This window comes from Cupressus sempervirens, chromosome 7 (genome assembly GCF_028749045.1).
Source record: "Cupressus sempervirens isolate cs-2001-9-10 chromosome 7, ASM2874904v1, whole genome shotgun sequence".
Taxonomy (NCBI): Eukaryota; Viridiplantae; Streptophyta; class Pinopsida; order Cupressales; family Cupressaceae; genus Cupressus; species Cupressus sempervirens.
In genome coordinates, this window is record NC_143124.1 from 244440713 (window position 1) to 244465579 (window position 24867).

Sequence of the window (24867 nt, forward strand, 5' to 3'; positions counted from 1 at the left end):
CCAAATTCATAGTCATTAGAAAGCTAGTTTAGAGTACTTCAATCATGTACAATTTCAGGTCTTTAATGCTCCATTTGAACTTGGTAATTCAGCTCCGAAGAAAGGAAATCATTGAAAAAACTTCAAACTATTCATGGGGGCTTCTAACTAGCTAGTTTCGATAGAAACCTAGTTTCTATTGAAACTATTTTACAAACTTTCGATAGAAATAAAATTTCTTAGTTTCTATTGAAACTATTGGCGGTTTAACCACGCAGTTAGCAAACCGCTTTCATAGTTTCGATCATGAAGAAGATAAATGGTGAAACAGAGAAGAGCAACATTGTTAAATCTAGCAAGTGAATCTTTTGAATGGCTGCTTCTAGGTATACCCTTTGCAATGGAGTTCTTATTTATATTTATTATAAGAATCAATTTTCTCAGTTTCCATTGATTGGAAGCACTTTTTAATAATCTAAATAGAAATAATCAGAATAATTCTTTTGCTTTATCACACTGCTCTTTGGAGGTGATTTATGAGCCATATAACATTATAAGGAAGAAGATTTTATTTTCTCTTTCTCTCATTCCATTTTTCATTTATTGCATTACCAAGGACTCTATTTCTCTTTATGATAGATATAGGTTTGTCTCTTCATGTCACGATAAAATTCTTCCATTTGTTTGATATAGATATCTATATTTAAATAAGGAAATTTATTAATTGAGTGGACTTAATAGTCTTATTTGTGAATCCATTTTAATGGTACATTCCTTTGAATTTTTTTAAGTCCCTTAGACTAGGCCACTCAAATGAAGGATTAATAAGGTCTAGATGATCTTTGGAGTTGTTGGGACACACATAGACCTACACTTAAATTTCTAAAATTAGTCATTCTACCTCTTGGTTTCATGTTTATCTTTGATTCCCATATTGAGTATTAGTAAGTTCAAGAATATGATCTAAACCACTTTGAACTAGTTCAAAATGGTTCAAATGATACAAAAAGGTTTAGGAATTTTGGTATGCGTTTGATGTGGTTCAAGTAGGTTTAAAGATTCATCAGGTTTAGTGCAAAGGTTTGTTGATTCAAATTTCATGTACTAAGGCCAAGTTCAGTGGTTTGCTTGGGTACAATTTGTGGAGTTAGGTTCAAGAGGTGCATGGAGGTGTATTTTGGTCCATAATGGTTTAAGCCACTCTAAATCAGAGGTTCAAAGTTCAAACTCAAAGAAAAAGATCAACATGATTCAAGCTCAACAATTTGAGGGTACAAATCCAACTTTAGAAATTCATAATTTTCAAGTTGAAAATCCAAAGGTCTTGTACTTTCTCAACTTCAAAGATAACATCTGAAAGCATTACATGAAGTTACATATATGAAATCTCAATTGAGATAATAATAATAATTTGAAGTTTTACATTAAAGGATCACAAACATTATACAATATCCTTTATTAATGCCAATCTATGTCCTCTTTAAGACATCCCCCAACCAATCAAATACTACAATAGAGTAAGATAGAAAAGTCCTTGTGGGAGAAGAGAAATAATTCATCATTTTGAAATGGAATCACGATTGTCTTTGAATAGGTTCAATAATAATAAAATCCAATAATACAATTCAAATGCTCATAATATTATATTGTCATCATAGGTATTAACAAGAGTATGTCTCAAATACTTCTAGATTAAATGATTGGAGTGACAACAAGAATCTAGATAATCTCAATATTAGATAAAATGGCCCTGATGCATGATTGAGGATGATGCATATTTCATAAATAGTGTCTCTAGCGAACACATCTCATCGAGAGTCTGACAATGAATATCTCTCTAGGGCCAAGACTTTCCAAATATCTCAATAGGTACATCACACTGAAGATGAATCACAAGCATGTAGTACGAATGTAAAAGATAGAGTGTGTGGTATTTGATAAAATGCCAATCTAACTACCATGTTTTGACACCCTATCAATATATCAAGCCAAGTCTCAATACCACCCACACTAGTATTTAAATTATAATTAGGGGTCCATTTGCTTGTTGGAATAGGAATAGAAAATTTGGAATACATTTTATATTTTCCATTTGGTTCATCAATTGAAATAGGGAATAGGAATATATATTCCTATTTTGCCTCTAAAATGAGCCTATATCCATTCCAAAAAATATTTGTTATTGAAATATCCATTCCTATTCCCAATATATGCATTCCTATCCTCCATTCCTATGCCTGCAACCAAACGGACCCTAAAAGTTACATAATTGGGACGGAGCATAATTGAGAGCATCGGATCAATGAGAGCAACTGCAAACTATTTGACTGAATATCAATACAGTCCCACTATTTTAGTAGCCGTGGAACATTAATGCAGAGACTTTGGTTGTAAGACCCACTTCCAATATTCTATATCTCAAAGCTCACTAATAAAGACATGCGAGTAACGGACTCACACACTTGCGGCTTATCGAAGATACAATGTAATTTTTAGCTGAAGATCAATGGATCACCACTGGAGATGTAGATGGATTCATACACGATGAGTGTGCATGTTTATCAAAGTGATCGGGAAACCTTTGGTGAAACTTTTTCCTTAGCTTTGGTTAATGGATCTTACACGTGCAACCCCCCTTGAAGATTGAGTCTTCATCCAAACAAGGATAAAAGCCAATGATCCATACTAGAATCCACTTGGAGTGTCGTGATGACATCCTCTACATTGCCTCGTGTTCATCAATGTTGCGAGCTCATTTCCAATCAAAAGGAAAGGACCACTATTAATCATGTAAAGAGGAATTTTATTGATAACCAGTTGAATCCGCAGTATGTAAGTACAGCTGAAGCATTGAGAATTGCTGATAGAATCTCGATGTAATCACAGCTTTGATTTAGTTGCTTGACAAGAGATTGTTACCAAACTCACAATTCCTTCATCCATTAGCATGAAGAAGAGTCACTCGGCCCATGTCAGGGATTTCATACACATGATAAATATCCAATAAGGCAGCCACCCAAATCTTTCAATCTTTCCACTTTCATACAGAAGCTATGATAGCTCAAGCATCGTTGTGGTCTGATGCAGTTAATGAAAAGATTAGTGAAAGAAAGCCGAAGTGCAGAAACACTTCCAAATGCTAAATCTAACAAGAGAGATGATGCTGAAATTTATCTCACAAAACCTTAAACTACTGCAAGCTAAATAAATACATACAAAAAGATTCAACTTATAAACACAGAACACAAGATATACGTAGGAAACCCTTCTCAGGAAAAAAACCACCACTCCAAAGCCAAATTCAATTGTATTATCAACAACAACAGTTATAATACAATCTACAGAGCAACAACTCTCCAAGAGTATTCAGCTGTGATATCAAATCCAGAACAATTCCGGCAGCATAACAATGCTCTTCAAACAATGCTCACACTCTCTTTATTTTCTACAACAATGCTTTGTACTTATAGAGTTTTCGTACAAGAGGAAACAATTTCTAAAGCGTCTACATTCAACGCATATCCAACTTATTTGAGAAACTTCCTTCTTCACACCCTTGCATAAGAACAAAACATAATAGAATAAATCACCAAAAAATAGAAGATTTCTATTTTTCTACTCCAAGTCTTTTCTTGTGGAAGAATCCAGTTTTATTTAGCAACTTTCAATGAAAGCATAAATAAAACAATAAATCATGGTAAGGCTAAGTCACCTAATCCCAACAATCTCCCACTTGACAAAAACCTTATAGGAGTTACTGTATCATAGCACAGGCCCCAAGGTCCATAGAACCAACACACCATATGAACTTCTCAGTGTTCACCGGCTTTGTCAATGCATCTGCAACATTCTCCAAAGTCACAACCTTTTCTAATTTCACCTTTCCATCTTCCACCATATCACGAAAAAAATGATACTATACATCAATATGCTTTGTTCTGGCATGGAAAATAGCATTCTTTGCTAAACAGATAGCACTTTGGCTAACACAATAGATAGTAATTTGTCCTGCATCAAAACCAATATCAAAACAAAATCTCTTAAGCCAAATGGCCTCTTTAGAAACATGAGTAGCTGCCATGTACTCTCCTTCTGTAGTAGACAAAGCAGCTATAGCTTGTCGCTTACTCATCCAACTAATTGCACCACCAAACATCATAAAAGCATATCCACTGGTGGATTTTTTACTATCCATGTCATCTGCCCAATCTAAATCCACATATCCACGAATGCAAATAGAATGACGAGATACAAAAGAGTTACCTTGAAAACACAAGAAATACATAGATGTGTCTCTCAAATATCTGAACACTCTCTTAACTGCATCCCAGTGCACCCTTCTAGGATTAGCCATATATCAACTAAGGACTCCCACTGCTTGGGTAATATATGGTTTTGTAAAGACCATAGCATACATCAAACTACCAAAAACACTCACATAAGGTACTTGAGACATGTCTTCCATCTCTATAGGAGATTTTGGACAATCCTCCTTAGATAACTTTATTCCATGTAATATTGGAACAACTAACTACTTGCAAGCTGTCATGCTAAATTTCTCCAACACAAAATTAACATACTTCCTCTAGCTCATCCAAAGCTTTCTGCTAGCTCTATCTCTAATGATCTCAATCCTAAGAATATATCTTGTTGCACCTAGATCTTTCATCTCAAACTGTGCTACTAACTGAGACTTCAAATCTGAAATCATTCTTATACCATTCCTAATAAATAACATATCATCCACATATAGGACTATGATAAGAATGTGACCATTTTTCATATTTATAATACACACAATGGTTAGATTTAGATCTTAGAAATCCTAAGGACAACACATAGGTGTCAAACTTTTGATACCATATTCTAGGAGACTATTTCAAACCATATAGAGATTTCTTCAACTTACAAATAAGATTTTCTTTACCTTTTTCAACAAAATGCTCCGGTTATGAAATATAAATTTCCTCCTTCAAATCACCATGAAGAAATGTTGTCTTCACATCCATTTGCTCAACTTCAAAATCATAAGTTGCTGCAAGTGATAACAATAATCGAATGGATGTCAACTTTGCTACAGGAGAGAATATTTCACCATAATCAATTCCCTCCACCTATGAATAGCCCTTCACAACCAACAGTGCCTTATACTTCTCAACACTACCATCTGAACCCACTTTCTTCTTGAACACCCATTTACATCCAATAGGATTTTTTCCTTTAGGAAAAGGTACCAAATCCCATGTAGTATTCTTCTTCAATGCTGCCATCTCTTCATTCATGGCTTCTATCCAGGAATCTACATCATTCATACCCATAGCCTCTCTAATAGTCCTAGGCTCGTTAGTGTTAGAAATCAAAGCAAATATACAACTGGAATCCAACAAAGAATATCCAAACCTCTCAGGTGAATAACCAAATATATTAGGTTGCTATCTATCACGAGTAGACCTCCTCAAAGTTTGAGGTTCAGGTTCTTACTCTTCTTTAGAACTTCCAAAGCTACTTAAGCTCTCCTCATTCTCAAGTCTACCAGGAGCTCACGGTTCTTCTCCCTTAGAGGTGGTAGGAAAATGAACTACTTCCTTTTTCTACTTCTCTTCCTTCTCCAATTTTAAAAGAACTACGAAAGGTTTTAGCTCACAAAATATAACACTTCTACTATAGAGCACCTTCTCTGCAACTGGATTCCAAAGCTTGTAACCTTTCACACCAACACCATAGCCAATGAAGATACATTTAACTACTTTGTTCTCCAACTTTGATCTTTATACACTTGGCACATGAGCATATGCCTCACAACCAAAGACTCTGAGATGTCTCAAAGAGGGCTTCTTATTAGACCACACTTCCATAGGTGTCTTCTCAACAAGTGCTGAAGTAGGAGACCTATTAATTAAATAACGTGCAGTGGCTACTACTTCAGGCCAAAACTTTTGTCCAAGACTAGCACCACTCAACATACTCCTAGCCCTCTCCATCAGTTTTCTATTCATCCTCTCTACAACTCCATTTTGTTGTGGAGTGTATGGAGTTGTCTTATGTCTCTCAATTCGATGATCCTTACAGAACCTATCAAATTTCGCTAAAAAAAACTCACCACCATTATCAGTTCTCAAACACTTAATTTTTCTACCAATCTAATTTTTAACCAAGGATTTAAATTCCTTGAACTTACTAAAAACTTTAGATTTACTTCTGAGGAAATACACAAATGTCCTTCTACTATAATCATCTATGAATGAGACAAAATACAAAGATCTAGATATCAAAGGAACATTAACTGGACCAAACACATATGAATGAATATAATCCAAAACCCCAAAAGACTTGTGAGAACTGGAATAAAAGGAAACACGATGTTGTTTACCATAAATACAATGTTTGCAGAAGTCAAACTCATATGACAATCATCAAGGCCTTTAACAAGGCTTTTGTTTTTCAAGGATCTAAGACCCTTCTCACCAATGTGGCCAAGTCTTTGGTGCCATAACATTGTCTTCTCAGTAGGGAGCTTCATCTCCAAAGTATTAGCACCCTTCGGTACCCAAAAAGCATGACCATTAGATGTAGAAACAATGGTCTTCTTCTTTTCTTGATCTGGTAGTGATGATGGAGAATCTAAAGCCTTTTTCTTGGACTTCACAAAAGCACTATTGCACTAAATTGTGCATGCATCTAGCCTATACAAGGTGCCAATCCTAACACCCTTAGCAAGGACCATAGAACCTCTTGTCATCTTGCATCCATAACTCAAGAAAACAATTTTCACACCCACATCACCAAGCTTGCTAACTGAAAGTAGGTTTCTTGCTAAACTAGGGATATGCAGTACTCCATCAATCCCCTTCACTCTACCATTAGGGAATCTAATCTTGATTCTACCATGACCAACAATATTCAGGTGAGAGTTATCACCTAGATATACCTTTCCACCATCAAACTCTTCATACTTTGAGAACCAATCTCTATGAGATGTCATGTGGAAAGAAGCACCTAAATCTATCAACCAAACATCTTCTGATGTATGTGTTGCCAAGGCTGCAACAAAAGCATCTACATCATCTTGAGAAGATTTATCAGTATTAGAATCAAAGATATCCTTTTTGCCTTACTTTTTCTTCTCCTCTTTGTAGTCTCTTCGAAAATGACCAATTTTTTCACAATTCCAACATTTTGCCCTGGATTTTTTACCAAGAGACTTAGATCTCCTAAGAGACTTAGATTTTCCCTTCTTGTCTTTTTTCTTGCCTTTCTCTATTGTTCTACCACAAGCAAAAAGGGCCTCCTTAGCCATCTCAGAAGACTTTCTTCACATCTCTTCTAATAATAGTGAACCAACCACATCCTCCAATTTGAAAGTGGTTGTTGTGCTTCCAATAGCCATAACAAGGTGATCCCATGAATCTAGCAAAGAACATAACATAATCATGCATTTATCTTGATCATCAATCTTATCACCAACATAATTCAACTGAGCAATCCACATATTAAATGCATTCAAGTGATCAGCAACAGAACCTCCTTCATCCATTCTCAAAGAATACAACTTCTTTCTTAGAAATAACTTATTTACCAAGGATTTTCCTTGATAAATATCACCAACCTTTTTCCAAAGACTAGTTGTGGTCTTCTCTTCATGAATATTCAAGAGTACAAAATCAACCAAACAAAGTCTTATCAAACCCTTGGCTTTTTGATCTGCCTTATCCCACTCTTCTTATGATTTAGTTTCAAGTTTCATTGAAGAAACTGTGTCCCATAGATCTCTATCTACAAGCATGTTCTCCATTTTAAGTTTTCACAACTCAAAATTGTTTCCATTGAACTTATCCATCTCTACTGTATTGGATGTGCTTTCCATATCTAACCTACAATCATATTATGAAAAAACCTCTACAAAACTCCCACTGAAACTAGATCAACACAAAAAACCTATCTACCCAACAACAATAACAAAGCTGGCCAGGCTCTCATACCAATTGAAAGGAAGCCTAAGTGTCAAAATGCTTCCAAATTCTAAATCTAACATGAGAGATGATGCTGAAATTTATCTCACAAAAACTTAAGCTATTGCAAGCTAAATGAATACATATAGAAAGATTCAACTCATAAACACACACAAAATATGCATGGGAAACCCTTCTCAAGAAAAAACCCACCACTCCAAAGCTAGACTCAATTGTATTATCAACAACAATAGGTACAATACAATCTATAGAGCCACAACTCTCCAAGAGTATTCAGCTGTGATATCAAATCCAGAACAATTCTGGTAGCATAACAACGCTCTTCAAACAATGCTTACACTCTCTTCATTTTCTACAACAATGCCTTGTACTTATAGAGTTTCCATACAAGAGGAAACAATTTCTAAAGCATCTACATTCAACGCATCTATAACTTATTTTAGAAACTTCCTTATGCACACCCTTGCATAAAAACAAAACATAATAGAATAAATCACCAAAAAATAGAAGATTTCAATTTTTCTACTCCAAGTCTTTTCTTGTGGAAGAATCCAATTTTATTTAGCAACTTTCCATGAAAGCATAAATAAAACAATAAATCATGGTAAGGCTGAGTCACCTAATCCCATTGTAGTCTAGTGTAGTTAATGAGAAGATTAGAAGCCCAAGAAAAGGTGCAAAGAGTAGGAAACTCACTGTAAAATAATATGTTATATGGAGGCAATGCTTGATTGAGCAAAGTAAACCTACACATGTTAGAAGTGAAGATTGATTAATAAGTCATTTCATCTATTAATCTTCCCATGATAAACAAACTTGAAGAAGGAATATAGTAATTTATTTCCCCATGGCACATAGGCATATATGTGGAAGTAATAATTTTCCAACTCATGCAAAATGATCAAAATCAACTTCATCACCATAGGTCAAGGAAGAACCATGTAATTCATCCAAGTGATAATAGCATATAATAAAAAAGGACTATGCCACATGCCTTCAAATAAAGTATATATCATAAGAGTGTTATGTTTATAACATTTTCAATTATATTGTTAAAATTGAAGGCAAATAAAAAGATAAATACACACAAGAAAAATTGTTTTCATTGCCTTACTATCTTGCCTCTATTTATAGAGGAATGAGAAGTCTCTAGATTACCAAACATATTTATTACATATATTAAAATATATTGCATTGTATTTAACATGGATGGCTAGGGAGGCTAGAAGTCAAACGGTGATGAACTGCACTGAATGGTTAAGGCAACAAGATTGTCTATTGCATTGAATGCACGACATGGACTGTAGAAGGCTAATGAATAGTTGGCTAGTGGAGAAATTAATACTGCCAACACCCCCCTTTAATTTCTACCATTAATAAGATTTACATTAATAATACCCAATTTTTCTAACAAACATTCATAGTTACTCTTTGGTAATGCCTTAGTGAAAATAATTGTCAATTGATCTTTAGATATATAGAACTCAAGGTAGATTTCTCCATTGTTTATTAATTTCCTGATGAAGTGGTACATTGTATCAATATGTTTTCTCCTTTTATGAAATATATGATTCTTGGATAATGCAATTGTTGATTTGTTATCACAAAGGATTGGTTTTTGTTCTTCTTGATTATGTTGCAGATCTAAGAGAACTCAATGCATCCATACTGCTTGACATGTTGTGGAAGTGAAAGCTGCATATTCTACTTTAGCTGATGAGATTGTCACTACAGGCTACCTCTTTGATGTCCATGATACAACTCCCGATCCAAGGTGAATGATATATACTGAAGTGTTCTTCCTTTCATCAATGCTACCTACAAATCAATGTCAGTATAACCAAACAAACCAAAATTGTTAGCTTTGGAGTATAGGATTCCATAACCTATTGTTCTTGCAACATATCTTAATATCCTTTTTTCTAACTTGCTAGTGAGAATTTTGTGATAATTGTATGAACCTTGAAGTCAAACTTACACCATACATAATATCTAGCTTTGTAGCTATCATATACATTAAACTTCCAACAAGTCTTTTAAACATAGTTGTCAATATTTGAGCCCTTCTCCTTCTTGCTAAGTTTTGTCCCCATTGCAACTGGAGTTGATACTAGATTACAATTTATCATTTTAAATATCTTCAAAACATCCTTTATATAATTGGATTGACAAATGAAGATACCTTTCTCACATTTAATAACTTCAATATGTAAGAAATATCTCATCGACTCCAAATCTCGCATTTTAAATTATTTCATCATTTCTAACTTGAACATGTCTATTGATAGATATTGAGTGAATATCAATTCATCAATATACAAAAATGCAATCAAAATATGACCTTCCTTATTAGTCTTTATATACAATGTGGGCTCACTATTACTTCTATTGAATTGATTACTTATCATGTATGAATCAATCCTCTTATACCAAGTCCTAGGTTCCTATATCAAACCATAAAGTTCCTTGTTTAATTTATATACTTTTCTTTCATGACCATAAAACTCATAACCAGGTTGTTATTTAACATAAACTTATTCATCAAGAAAACCATTGAAAATGTTGATTTTATATCCATTCAATACACTTTTCAACTATTTTGTGCAAATATTGCTAAAATAGTTCAAGCTATGTCGGGTCTAGCAATTGGAGCAAATGTTTCATTATAATATACCCCATATTTCTATGAAAAACCTTTAGCTACTAATATTTCTTTAAACTTAACAACTTCACCTTTTGCATCAAATTTATTTTTATAGACCCAGTTGACTCCTATGCATTCTTTTCCTTTAGGTAAATCCATCAATTCCTATATTTTATTTCTTTTAATAGAGTCAATTTCTTCATTCATTACCTCGATCAATTTATCTTCTTTAATTGCTTCTTCAAAATATAATGGATCACAAGAAAATAAAGAAAAATTTGAGAATATGTCTACATTCTCTTCTTCTTGATCATATATCTCTTTTAAGCTTATGGTTTTCTTACCTTTGTACCTTGATCTTGAGAATGTAGAATATGGTTCCTCAGTTATATTTGAATCTTGAAGTGATGCTCCTTGCATAAATTTCCTTGGTGGAGTACTAGGTGGTGTTTGAGTCTCTTGTTCCTTTAATTCATCATCACTTTGCAATATTGGTGCTCCTCTTGTCACTTGTTTGTTATCATTTCCATCCCACAAATCTTCTTCTTAAAATTTGACATCCCTATTGATGATCAATTTCTTTGAAACATGGTTATATAATCTATAAGCTTTTGATTCTTAACTAAAACCAATAAAGATATATTTTTCACTTTTATCATCCAATTTCCTTCTCAATTCAGATGGCACCAATGAATAAGTATCACATCCAAAAAGTCTAAAATGTGATACATTGTGTTTCTTACCATTCCATGCCTCCTATGAAATTTTGTTCTTAACACTCTTTGTAGGACTCTTGTTCAAGATGTATATGACACATGCTACTGCTTCTACCCAAAACTCATTGGACAAAGTTTTAGCCTTCAACATACTCCTTGTCATTTCTATTATGGTTCTATTCTTCTTCTATACTACACCATTTTGTTGTGGTGTGTACCTTATGGTAAATTGCTTCTTAATTCCATGACATCTACACATTTTTAGACAGTCATTGCAACTAAATTCACCACCTCTATCAAATCAAAATACCTTGATGTAGAGATCACTTTGTTTTTCAACCAATGTTTTAAACTCCTTGAATTTTTCAAAATCTTTATTCTTTTATTTGAAAAATTATATCCAAGTGTTCCTGCTAAAATAACCAATAAATCTTAGGATATATAAACTTCCTCCTAATGATGGAGTTTGCATAGATCCACATATATCAGTGTGAACTAATTCCAATGGTGTTCTTTCTCTATATGAAACTCTTGTCAGAAAGATTTCTCTATTTTTTTTGCCAATATACAACTTTCACATGAACTTGGTGGTTTCACTATTTGAGGTAATCCTTTCACCATATTTTTATTTTGTAACAAGCTCAAAGCATCAAAATAAAGATGACCATACCTCAAATGTCATAGCCATGATTGATTGGAGAATATTTTCTTGAAATAGAATTATTTTGCTCTTTGAATGCAATATAACTAAAGTGGGAATATTCAATTTTGTATCATGTTGACCCTTGCAATTAGCCTTCCACCAAGACTTCTATCCAAGATTGTGCAAACATCATTATCAAAGAAAACTTTGTAACCCTTTTGTATTAATTGACCAACACTCATGAGATTGTATTTTAATCTAGGCATGAAATACACATCAGCAATAAACCTTCTTCCTCTATTTTTCGTCAAGACATTGATAACACATTTTCCCATTACAAAAACTTTACTATCATTTCCCATCTTTACTTGAGATTTTATAGAATCATCCAAACTAGCAAATAAATCTTTATTTCCAGTCATATGGTTACTACATCCACTATCTAAGAACCATATATTATTAGAAATTTCTTGGGCAACATTACAGATTATGAATAAACTTCATGAATTTTTATTAGATACATCTGAGTAATTAGCACTGTGCTTTTCAATCTCCTCTTGTTTCTTTCTACATTCACTTGCAAAATGACTAAATCTTTTATAATGATGGCATTGAATGTAAGATTTATCAAACCTTGATTATGGGTGCTATAATGAACGTCTCCCATGTCCTTTGTTTGAACTCTAAATGGATTGATTTGTTATTTCTTCTTGATTTGAATTTACATGTCCATCTATGCCTCTACCAAAAGATACCTATGATCTAAAAGCAATCTCCAAAGAAGAATTGTTAATTTTGTTCATTCATGATTTATGAGATAAAAGTGAATCCATTAACTCATCAATAGAGAGCATTGTCAAATCCTTAGATTCTTTAATGGCAACAAAAATGGCATCAAATTTTCTAGGCAAACTATGAAGTATCTTTTCAACAACCTTTTGATCAGTTGAATCTTCACCATGTGATCTAATTTGATTAACCACATTCATTACTTGTTTTAGAAATTGATCAACTGAGTCTGAATCCTTCATACACAAATTTTCAAAATCACACCTTAAGGTTTGTAATTTAGCAATCTTAGCTTTTAGTTGTAGAAACCTTAGGAAAAAATCATACTTCTAGAGATTTTTGAATTAGAAACAATACTTAGCATCTTTTTTCGTGCTATCTTTTAATTTATCTTTCCAATCTTGTGATAATCTAGACTCATCTTGTGGATCAATAAAACCCTATTCAATAAGATCCCATATGCCTTGAGAAAAAAATAATTTATTTTCACTTTTATAACCCAAAATTCGTAATTTTACCCAAAAATATTGGAATTTGTGGTTGAGTTATACTACTCCATGATGTCATATTAATACTCATAGGTTATAGTTACAATTGTAGTTTATGCTCTTAATTTTTTCTTTACAAGTATAACCGACCAAACAAGTCCAAGCCACTGACATATAGATTAAACAAACAACACTAAAATACTTATTTTCCCCTTTTAACAAATATCTTCTCAATAGATTTCAATCTTTGAGATTTGATTTATATCTTCTCTCAAACATTAAACTGGCAACATCTTCATAGCAACTTGACTCTATCTTTACAAGAATACTTGATTTACAATCAAAATACCATTAGAAACTCAAACCAAAAAATTTTTTTCCTTCACTTAGGCTCTTTAGGTTCACATAACAATTTGAAGGCAAATAAAAAGATAAATGCACACAAGAAAAAGTGATTTCATTGCCTTATTATCTTGCATAATACATTACATAAAGCCTCTACTTATAGAGGTTTGAGAAGTCTCTAGATTACCAAACATATTTATTACATATATTAAAATATATTTTATTGTATTTAATATGGGCGGCTAAGTAGGTTGGAAGTCAATCAATGATGAACTGCACTAAACAGCTAAGATAGTTGGATTGTCTATTGCATTGAATGCACAACACATGGGTTGTAGATGACTGATGAATGATGGATTGGTGGGGAAATTAATACCACCCACAAAAATGGGATATGGAATTATAATCTATGTTTATAAAGTTATTAAAAAGAGGGCATGCAACAGGTGGATAACATAGGAGCTCCAAGATTTAGTTATAAAATGAACAATTGAAAAGTCTTAAGGGATGACTATTTATGGATTTTTGTTTAATAGAAATGGGGATTCCAAAATTGGATTTTTTTTTGCAAACTTTGTGCTATAAGGAGATGGGAGCTCTAGATTCCAGCTCTTCTACTAGAAACTAGGTGTTGCAGTGAAGGTCTAGTTCTTCTTTTTCTAGAGTGTGTGTACTATAGGAGAGAGGGAAATTTTTCAATTTTTTGATCTATAGGAGAGAAGGGAATTTTTTTTTTTTTTTAGGAATTAGTAATGTACAATTTATTTTAGATGTTCAAATAAAGAAGATGTTATTTTGAAATCCTTGAATTCATTTGCATTTTCTTCATATTCAATCTAGATTTGTCTCATAGGAATAATTTTTGTCATCATGCTTATCCATTCAGTTGTGCATGCATTAGATTCTAAAACTTTAATTTGGGGATTAATTTCCTTGGGAAAGAATGTATGTCTTTCAATTTATTTAGTTTTTGAATGTTAATATGAGGGAAGTAGGATTTGTATTATTTTCCTATATTCATTGAGTTTGTGTATTTCAATTCCCTTGCATCTACATCATGGCTATAGGTGGATATTGGTATCTTTGATGCTTTTTGGTGAAAAGCATATCAATGATACAACATTCATTGCATATCAGTCGAAGGGAGTTATAACTTCTTGTCAAAATTTAGAAAGAGTTTGCACATAGGTATTGAAAATGTCTCAACTATTAGTTACAAAAAAATTTCTTCTTGTTTGGGCATTCTAGAGTCATTTCAGGGAGAGTTTTGTGAAAAGTTAAATCTATTAACTAAAAAATTTAGGTGATTCTACTAGGGATAAAAAATGAAGATTAGTAGCTAACTCATTTCCTCAATTTGTATATTATTGAAATGTCCCTTTACTAATTTTTCATGATATTTCCAGCCTCAAATTAGATCTTTAAAATCAAACAACAATATTACAAAGATCTGCCAATTTTTCAATAAAACCCAAATCGGGTATGTCCAAATTAGTGCCAAAAAACTTCACAACTCCACAAATTATTAATAAATCTGAGAGTGGACATTTGTAAAAAAATTTCAGCAGAATAACAGCCTACAAAATGACATTTCCAGATTGGTATAGCTTTAACATAACAGCTCACAAATGTAGGACAAAACTATGCTCAATCGGGCTCCCGAAATTAACACACAATGCCCGGAAACACCACAAAAACACCCATAAACTATCTCAGAAGTTTAATCATGACCCAATACATATATTCAGCTCTATTTTAACATCTTAAAATTTGAAATATAGCAGCAACCCAAACTGATATGAAACACTCAACTGAAAACACCAAACTCAAACCAAAAACAACCTCGAAAACCCACAAATCGGCACTATTTAGCACAAAGGCAAACTCTGTATGAGAATGCACATGGAATGGCTTCAAACTCCCATCCTTAGCCTTCTTGGAAACCAACAAACTCCCATTCTTGGGTCTCCTTCTCCACAGGTTTGGTAGCCTTTGAAGAACAACAAGAAAATTAGCAAAAATCAAGTTCTGGAATGAGTCCAAAATGCCTCCAAACCCCTTTTAAAGAGGGAATAACCCTAACTCACGTCCAAGAGGGGTTAATAAAATATAATTTAATAATAATTTTTATTTATTAGTCCATTGGTTTCCAAAGATTAGCCCCTTTTTTTCGACTTCACCTTTTTGGAGCCTGCCTACCTTAGCAAAGTTTTTTTTTTTTTTAATTATTTGAATAGGGGACATGAAAAGTCCTCCCCTCCCAAATATTGCTTGTCCTCAAGCAATGAAGGTTGGAATTCTCAAGAATATGTGCTCCTTCCCAAGTTGCATCCTCTAGTGGTAATCCTTTCCATTTGACCAAATGCTCTATGACGCTCCTATTTCTCAACCTTTTCTCTCTTGTATCCAAAATCTCTTCTGGTATCAAAACTAATTTCCCTTCATCATCAAGAGGTGGTAATTCTATAGATACTATGGTTTGCTGGCCTAGAACCTTCTTTAAGCAAGATACATAAAAAATATTATGTATTTTGCTGTTTGGTGGGAGCTCCAATTCATAAGCTACCTCTCCTACCTTCTTGATGATTTTATAAGGCCCATAGAACCTTGGCTTGAGTTTCTCTGCCCCACTCCTCTTCAAGGTGCTTTGCTTATATGGCTGCAACCTAACAAATACCAAATCTCCCACCTCAAAAGATCTTTCAATCCTTTTCCTATCAGCATATATCTTTTGTTGGTTCTGTGCATGTTGTAGATTATCCTTGAGGGACCTTATTATGTCTTGGCTTTGCTTGATGAAATCACTTGCTGCGGGTACTCTGCTATCGAAAAGTATTAGATCAACAAAGGAAAGGGAATCATAACCATAGAGAGCATGAAAAGGAGGCATACCAATAGACATGTGATGATATGTATTGTAAAAATACTCCCCTAGGTGTAACCATTTCACCCAAGCATGTTGTTGATTGGAAACATAGTTCCTCAAATATCCCTCTATCCATTTATTAACTATCTCTGTTTGTCCATCTGTTTGAGGGTGATAGCTAGTACTGGGAGTGAGTTCAGTTCCTGCCAAATGAAAGAGCTCCTTCCAAAAAGAGCTGAGGAATCTACTGTCCCGGTCACTAACAATGTTTCTAGGAAAACCATGTAATCTAAAAATTTCTTTGAAGAACAATTCGGCCACTTGTGATGCCTTGAAATCAGATGTGATAGGAAAGAAATGTGCATACTTAGTTAGTCTATCTACCACCACATATATGCAATCCTTACCTTGAACCTTGGGCAACCCAGTGATGAAATCCATGGAAATACTTTCCCATTTTTGTTTGGGAATAGGAAGTGGCTGCAACAATCCTGCAGGAAAATTTTGCTCACTCTTGCTTTGTTGGCATACCATACATTTCTTAATGTGTTTAAGGACATCCTCCTTCATACCCTTCAATGAAAACCACTCTCGAATTTGCCTGTATGTCTTGAAGTATCCCTGATGACCAGCCAAAGGTGTGTCATGAAAGGCCCTCAATATCCTCTCCTTAGTTTTTGACCCTGGCACTAAGAAGATCCTGTTCTTGTAATAAATCAATTCATCAACAACCTTGTACCTATTATCATCCACTAACTTATCCAAAATCTTGGTGGCAAATGAATCTTTAGCATACTCTAAAATTATGGAGACTTTCCAATCAGCAGAGATAGATGATAAGGAACACAAAGTGGGCTTTCTTGAGAGAGCATCAGCAACCACATTATTCTTTCCTTTCATGTATTCAATATCAAAATCATAAGCTTGCAATTTGCTTACCTATTTTTGTTGACGATCATTCAAATCCCTTTGGTTCAAGAAGAACCTGAGGCTATTATGGTCTGTCTTTACAATGAATCTCCCACATACCAAATATTGTCTAAACTTATGAAGTGCATGCATGATTGCCAACATTTCCTTATCATAGATGGAGTAACCTTTCTCTGATTGATTTAATTTTCTACTCTCAAATGCTATTGGATGACCCCTTTGAGTTAAGACAGCCCCTATACCTTCTCCAGAAGCATCACATTCAACAACAAAAGGTAAAAAGAAATTTGGAATTGCAAGCACAGGGCATGAACTCATTACCTCCTTAAGCTTATCAAATGTTTTTTGTGCCTCTTCTGTCCAAACAAAAGCTCCTTTCTTTGTCAAATCAGTCAAGGGGGCAGCAAGCTGAGAAAATCCCTTGGCAAATCTCCTATAGTAGCTACACAACCTGAAGAAACCTCTCAACTGTGTAAGATTAGTGGGTGGAGGCCAATCCAAAATTACCTGGATTTTTTGTTGATCAACCTGTACTCCTTTAGAGCTTATAATATGTCCCAAATATAGGATCTCTGTCAAACCAAACTCACATTTAGATAGCTTAGCATAGAAGGATTGCTGCTCCAAGATTCCCAAAACAATGTCTATGTGCTTTAGATGCTCTTCCCATGTTTTACTGTATATCAAGATATCATCAAAAAATACCAAAATTTTTTTTTGAAGATTTTGACTAAATACCTTATTCATACAAGATTGGAATGTTGCAGGTGCATTAGTGAGTCTGAATGGCATAACAAGAAATTCAAAGTGCCCATAGTGACATCTGAAAGCAGTCTTTTCCACATCTTCACTCCTCATTCTGATTTGATGGTAGCCTGATCATAAGTCAATTTTTGAGAAGTATACAGCACCATGTAACTCATCAATGAGTTCATCTATGCGTGGTATGGGTTACCTATTTTTTATGGTCTTCTTGTTTAGAGCCCTGTAGTCTATACACATTCTCATTGTACCATCCTTTTTCTTGACAAGTACCATAGATGATGCAAATGGACTAGAGCTAGGCCTTATGAATCCCATGTCCAGGAGTTCTTTAATAGTTTTTTCAATTTCTTCCTTATAACCTCTTGGATGGCGGTATGGGGTTGTTATAACTGGTTTGGCACCCTGTTCTAACTCTATAACATGCTCAAAACCTCTATCTAGTGGTAATCCTGGAGGCAAATCATTGAAAACTATACTATGCTTATCAAGAATATTTTGAATTTCAAAATGGAAATTACCTTGATTCTTTGGAGGGCTTGTTGGTTGGATTATGACTCCTACTGCCCATGTTACTTGTCCTCTTCAAAAAGTCCTCTCCATCCTCTTTGCAGAGACCGCCTTAGGTGCTCCATTCGATAACCCTCTCAATATGACTTCTTTCCCATTGGAATGAAATTTAAACTCCATAGTTTGATGGTTCATGTAATAGCCTCCGATAGAGTGCAACCATTGAACACCCAATACAAGATCTGTCTCCCCAATACCAACCATATAGAAGTCATCACATAACTCATAATCTCCTAAGGTCATCTTGAGTTGTTTCACCACCCGTGTGCAAGGCATAGTGAATCCATCAGCTACAGTAACATTGAATCCCTCAAAATCTTCTGCTTTAAGCCCTCTTTTCATGACAAATCCCTCATCAATAAAATTGTGAGTTGCTCCACTATCAAGAAGAACAGTCAACCTTTTCCCTGCTAGTACCCCTTGAATTCGGAAGGGATGGTATCTTGGGACTCCTGATAATGCTGCTAAAGTGCCATCCTTGCTGATTTCTTTTCCTTTCTCTTCTTCTACCTCCTCCTTAGTATCATGAAATTCCTCATGCTCATCTGAATCAGATTCTGAAGCAACTTCAATATAGTGCACTTGACCTTTCCCCAAACATCTGTGTCCTGGAACCCATGGTTCTCTACAAGTAAAACAAAGCTTTTTCCTTCGTAATTCACTCCTATTCTCTTCATCTACCTTCTTTTTTTCCACATTTGTCACATCTTTTGGTGGTAGTGTTGGGAAAGTCTTTTTCTAAAAATTTCCCTTATGTTGCCAAAGATTTTGGGGTTTTTGATTAGTGATTGATTTCATAGGCACGCAAGTTTCAAGTTGCAAGCTTCTTTTGATAGCTTCTTGTAAGGTTGAGGGTGAGAAAGCCTTAACCAAACCCTTAACAGAATCTTCTAAACCATCAAGAAAAAGATAAATGATCCTTTTTTCACTCATATCAGGTACCATAACAGCCACTTTTTGAAATTCTTCTATATACTCATTAACTGATTTGGTTTGCTTCAACTTTGACAATTCTTTAAAGTATTCTTCATCATCCTTGAGGTCAAATCTATCTATCACTCTTTGACTAAAATCTTCAAATGTAGTTACCTGATCGTGACCTTGAGTAGTCATTCCATGATACCACCAATCATAGGCTGCATATTCCAAGTGTAGACTTGCAAATTGAACAGCATCACTCTCTTTCATGGGGTTAAGTGTGAAGAAAGTTTGTAATTTTTGTAGCCATGCTCTAGCTGAAATTTTATTTGTTCCATCAAAAGTAGGTGCTGTAAACTTGCTTATTTTATTTTTGAGCTCTCTTCCACTTGTGTCATGCTCCCTCCTGTTCTCTTTCTTGGGCATCAAAGTGTTCATTACATCCACATATTCTCTAAAAGTAACTGAATTACGAAAGTCATCATCTAAACCATTATAAGTAGCTCTTAATGTAATCAAGTTACTTGTAACCTCCTCCACTGGATTAATGGTTGGATTTGGTACTGGTGGCTCATCTACAGGCAAGAAGATAGTTTTGGTTGATTTAGATGGTGTGGATCTCCCATTTCTTGGCTCCTCTGAAGTACTCCCTTTCTCAATAATAGATGCAATTTCTTGTAATTTTTCTGTCAATATTCGCAAAGCCTCTCTAGTTTCTGCCAAACCATCCACTGTTTGCTTCTGAGTATTTTGGATGTCTTGGAAGAATTTCTTTGCCATCTCATCTGGATCAGCCATACTTTTTTCTTCCTTGGATTTTGTACTTTTTCTTTCAACTGGGGGTTTGATCAAAATTTCTTTATTCTTTTCTCGCTGCAAATATCTTTTTTCTCTTTCACTTAGTTGCATGCGATCATAAATTTTGACCTACAACTAATTAGAAGCAACATGTAACCATAAAATATGACATGCAAGATCTGGGTAGTTGTTAAAACCGACATGCAAGATCTGGGTAGTTGTTAAAATTGACATGCAACTTCTACAAACCCTCAGGCTGGCAAGATCACCGCTCTGATACCACTGAAATGTCCCTTTACTAATTTTTCATGGTATTTCCAGACTCAAATTAGATCTTTAAAATCAAATAACAATATTACAAAGATCTGCCAATTTTTCAATAAAACCCAAATCGGGTATGTCCAAATTAGTGCCAAAAAATTTCACAACTCCACAAATTATTAATAAATCTTAGAATGGAAATTTGTACAAAAATTTCAGCAGTATAACAGCCTACAAAATGACATTTCCAGATTAGTATAGCTTTAACATAACAGCTCACAAATGTAGGACAAAACTATGCTCAATCGGGCTCCCGAAATTAACACACAATGCCCGGAAACACCACAAAAACACCCATAAACTATCTCAGAAGTTTAATCACGACCCAATACATATATTCAGCTCTATTTTAACATCTTAAAGTCTAAAATACAGCAGCAACCCAAACTGATATGAAACACTCAACTGAAAACACCAAACTCAAACCAAAAACAACCCCGAAAACCCACAAATCGGCACTATTCAGCACAAAGGCAAACTCTTTATGAGTATGCACATGGAATGGCTTCAAAATCCCATCCTTAGCCTTCCTAGAAACCTGCAAACTCCCATTCTTGGGTCTCCTTCTCCACAGGTTTGGCAGCCTCTGAAGAACAACAAGAAAATTAGCAAAAATCAAGTTCTGGAATAAGTCCAAAATGCCTCCAAACCCCTTTTAAAGAGGGCATAACCCTAACTCACGTCCAAGAGGGGTTAATAAAATATAATTTAATAATAATTTTTATTTATTAGTCCATTGGTTTCCAAAGATTAGCCCCTTTTTTCCGACTTCACCTTTTTGGAGCCTGCCTGCCTTAGCAAAGTTTTTTTTTTTTTTTAATTATTTGAATAGGGGACATGACAATTATCTCTATTTATGCAGGCTTGGTGACTCTATTGACTCATCATGCTAAAGGGAAAGATTGTGACCAGGAAAAATGCCTAATCCCATCCCCATGGAAATACATCTAATGGATGACAAGGTGTTGCACGATTTCTTGGATAGGTGCAAAGAAAGTATCTCATAGACTTTCAAAGAGAATATCACTTTAGAAGATGAGCATGTGCCCACCCACTTCTAGAGAAGCCTATGTGCATGATTGCACAAACTCAAGGATCTGTAAGAGTATAAAAGAAGAGTGGTATAGTTGTGAGATGAACTAACAAGTAATGATGAAAACCTCTAATAATTTTATCTCCCATATTTATGCAGTCTTTGATGATCACAACAACATCCAAGTTCCTATGGGTAGGGATGGAAAAGGTTTTCCCAAATCTTTATCCTCTCTTTATATGGAAATTTTCAAGTTTGAAGATGATAATAATTATCTAACATTGAAAAATCTTGTTTATAAAGAGCTTCATATTAACATGTAGCCAAAACTTGCAGCTTTTTTCTTCAATGAAAACATAAATTAGAATGATCATTCATGTTTAAAAATCTACAATCAGCCCATAGAAAGGACTTGTTAGTTTAAGATGAAGTCGACAATGGTGATAGGATTAACTTACATATGGGAAAGGATTCTTCTCATGCTGAAACTAATATGGAAGAAAGAACTATTGAAGTGAACACCCAACCAATACATGACTCAATGAGAATATTAAATACTACTCTCCTTGCTATAGAAGAAGAAATCATGGGTAGATTCCTGTCATTTCTTCAACCAAAGGGCTTCTACAAATTGGCTCAAGTAACAATCCAAATCAAGTTGAAAATGAGATGTTGTTGAATGAATCTTTTTTTCATTCTTCTTTATATAATTTTTCTAGTTTGGATGGTGAAAACTATGTTGGAGAGTGTGATGATATATTGGTAGAAAGAAAGGATGCAATACATTGCATATTTGGTGACTATTTGATTCCTAATAGAAATGAAGGAAACGTCTACCCAAAAATAGGTCCAAAAATAGGCATGACAACAAAAATGGTTGTAATGGTGATAGTGACTATAAAATTCATCCCACTTTCCTTGAACATGTTCCTACCCATTCTTTTTTTAATTTAGAACTAAAACTTGTTTGAAGAATACTATTGAAACAATTATGGGTGATGCTTAAGTTTATGAGGATAGATAGCTCTTTGGGTATGAATTTGTGCTCATGAGATCTCTTCATATAACCAATTTAGAATTTATTAGCAAGGAGTTTTCCAAATGGAAGTTTTCCCTGATTATATCACCTAGATATAACCCACTATTCACGAGAGGCTCTTACTTTTCCATACCAGTCAATAGCTTCAAGTAAGTTATCCTTGCTTTTGGTTATTGTAGTAGGGGTTCTTCCTACCTATGTACATACTATAAATTTTTTTTTTTTTTGTGTGTGGTGTTAGTTTGAATAATACCCAAGATTTGGGCTTACCACTTGTTTGGATGGCTTTCTAGTTCAACTTTGTTCCTTTTCATTTTTGGCTTGCAATTTCCCTATTGCCCTTCACCTCCTTTGCAAGAAAATCCATGTATTCCATTTCCTTGTGACTCTATTAACCAATGTTTAGGCACTCATATTTTTTATTATAGATGTTTGAGTTCTCTATTTTTGTATCAAAAATAGTCTTACTATAGAGCCAATGTTGGTGCACATATAGACCTACACTTGAAATTTTAAAATTAATGATTATAGCTCTAGGTTCGATGTTTATTTATAATTCCCATGTTGAATATTAGTAAGTTCAAGAATAGGCTCTTAACCACTTTGAAATAGTTCAAAATGGTTCAAATGGTACAAACAAGTTTAAGAAGTTTCATATGGGTTCAATCTAGTTCAAGTGGGTTTAGAAGTTCATTAGGTTCAATGCAGAGGTTTGATGATTCATATTTTACATGCTAAGGCCAAGTTTAGTGGTTCACTTGGGTATGATTGTGAAATTAGAATCATGAGTTACATGTTCATGTATTTTGGTTCATAATGGTTCAAGCCACCCTAAATCATAGGTTCAAACTTCAAAATCAAAGCACAAGATCAACACGATTTGACTTCAACAATTTGAGTGTACAAATCAAATTTTAGAATTTCACAATTTCTAAGTTGAAAATCCAAAGGTTATGTACTTTCTCAACTTCAATGTTAACTTCTAAAATAATTACATGAGGTTACATACATGAAATTTTAGTTGAGATATAATAATTAGTTTTTTCATTAAATGATCACAAATATTATACAATATCCTTTATCAATCTCAATCTTTGTCCTCTTTAAGACATCCCCCAATCAATCAAATACTACAACAGAGTAAGAAGGAAAAGTCCTTGTGGGAGAAGAGAAATAATGCATCATTTTGAATTGGAATTAGCCTTGTCTTCACATAGGTACAATAATAGTAGAATCTGATAATAGGGGTCAAATGATCATAATATTATCTTTCCATCACAGGTATCAATAATAATGTGTCTCAGATGCATCTAAATTAAATGATTGGAGTGACAAAAAGAATCTACATAATCTCAATATTAGATATAATGGCCCTAATTCATGATGGAGGATGACACCTATTTTATATTAGTGTCTCTAGTGAACACATCCCTGTTAGGATAAACCACGGACAAAAATAAAAACTACATGCAAATATAACCAATAACAAAAATAATAGAACACACAGAAATGAACACAAGGCACCAAGATTTAACGTGGTTCACCCAATCCCTGGGCTATGTCCACCAAACAGCAAGTCCGATCTTATTACAATCCAGTGATTACAACCTAATTACAATCCGTAATCCCTTACAGCTGAATACCACCGCAAGAACCAATTTCGTATCACCACATATATAAAAAAATACCCAACCCTAAGCCCTTTTTATACAAGTATTAAACTGCTTTAGGGTTATAACAGTACTTTCCTGATCAGTCACCACAATCTAAGAATCTCCCACTTGGGGACTGATCAGGATCCACACTAAACAACAATCTCCCACTTGGAGACTGATCCTGTAGCAATACAACTACCGCATGGGGCTCCCACTAGATCAAACCACCCTGGACTCTGCTGTTTTTTTATTCACATTTAGTCTAAAAGACCAACTGAAGCTGAAGAGGAGTTTAGCTTCTCCCTTGTGACAACCTTTGTCAACATATCTGCTGGATTTTCATTGGTATGTATCTTCTCCAGCTTTAACTGTCCATCCTCCAAAACTGACCGAATGAAATG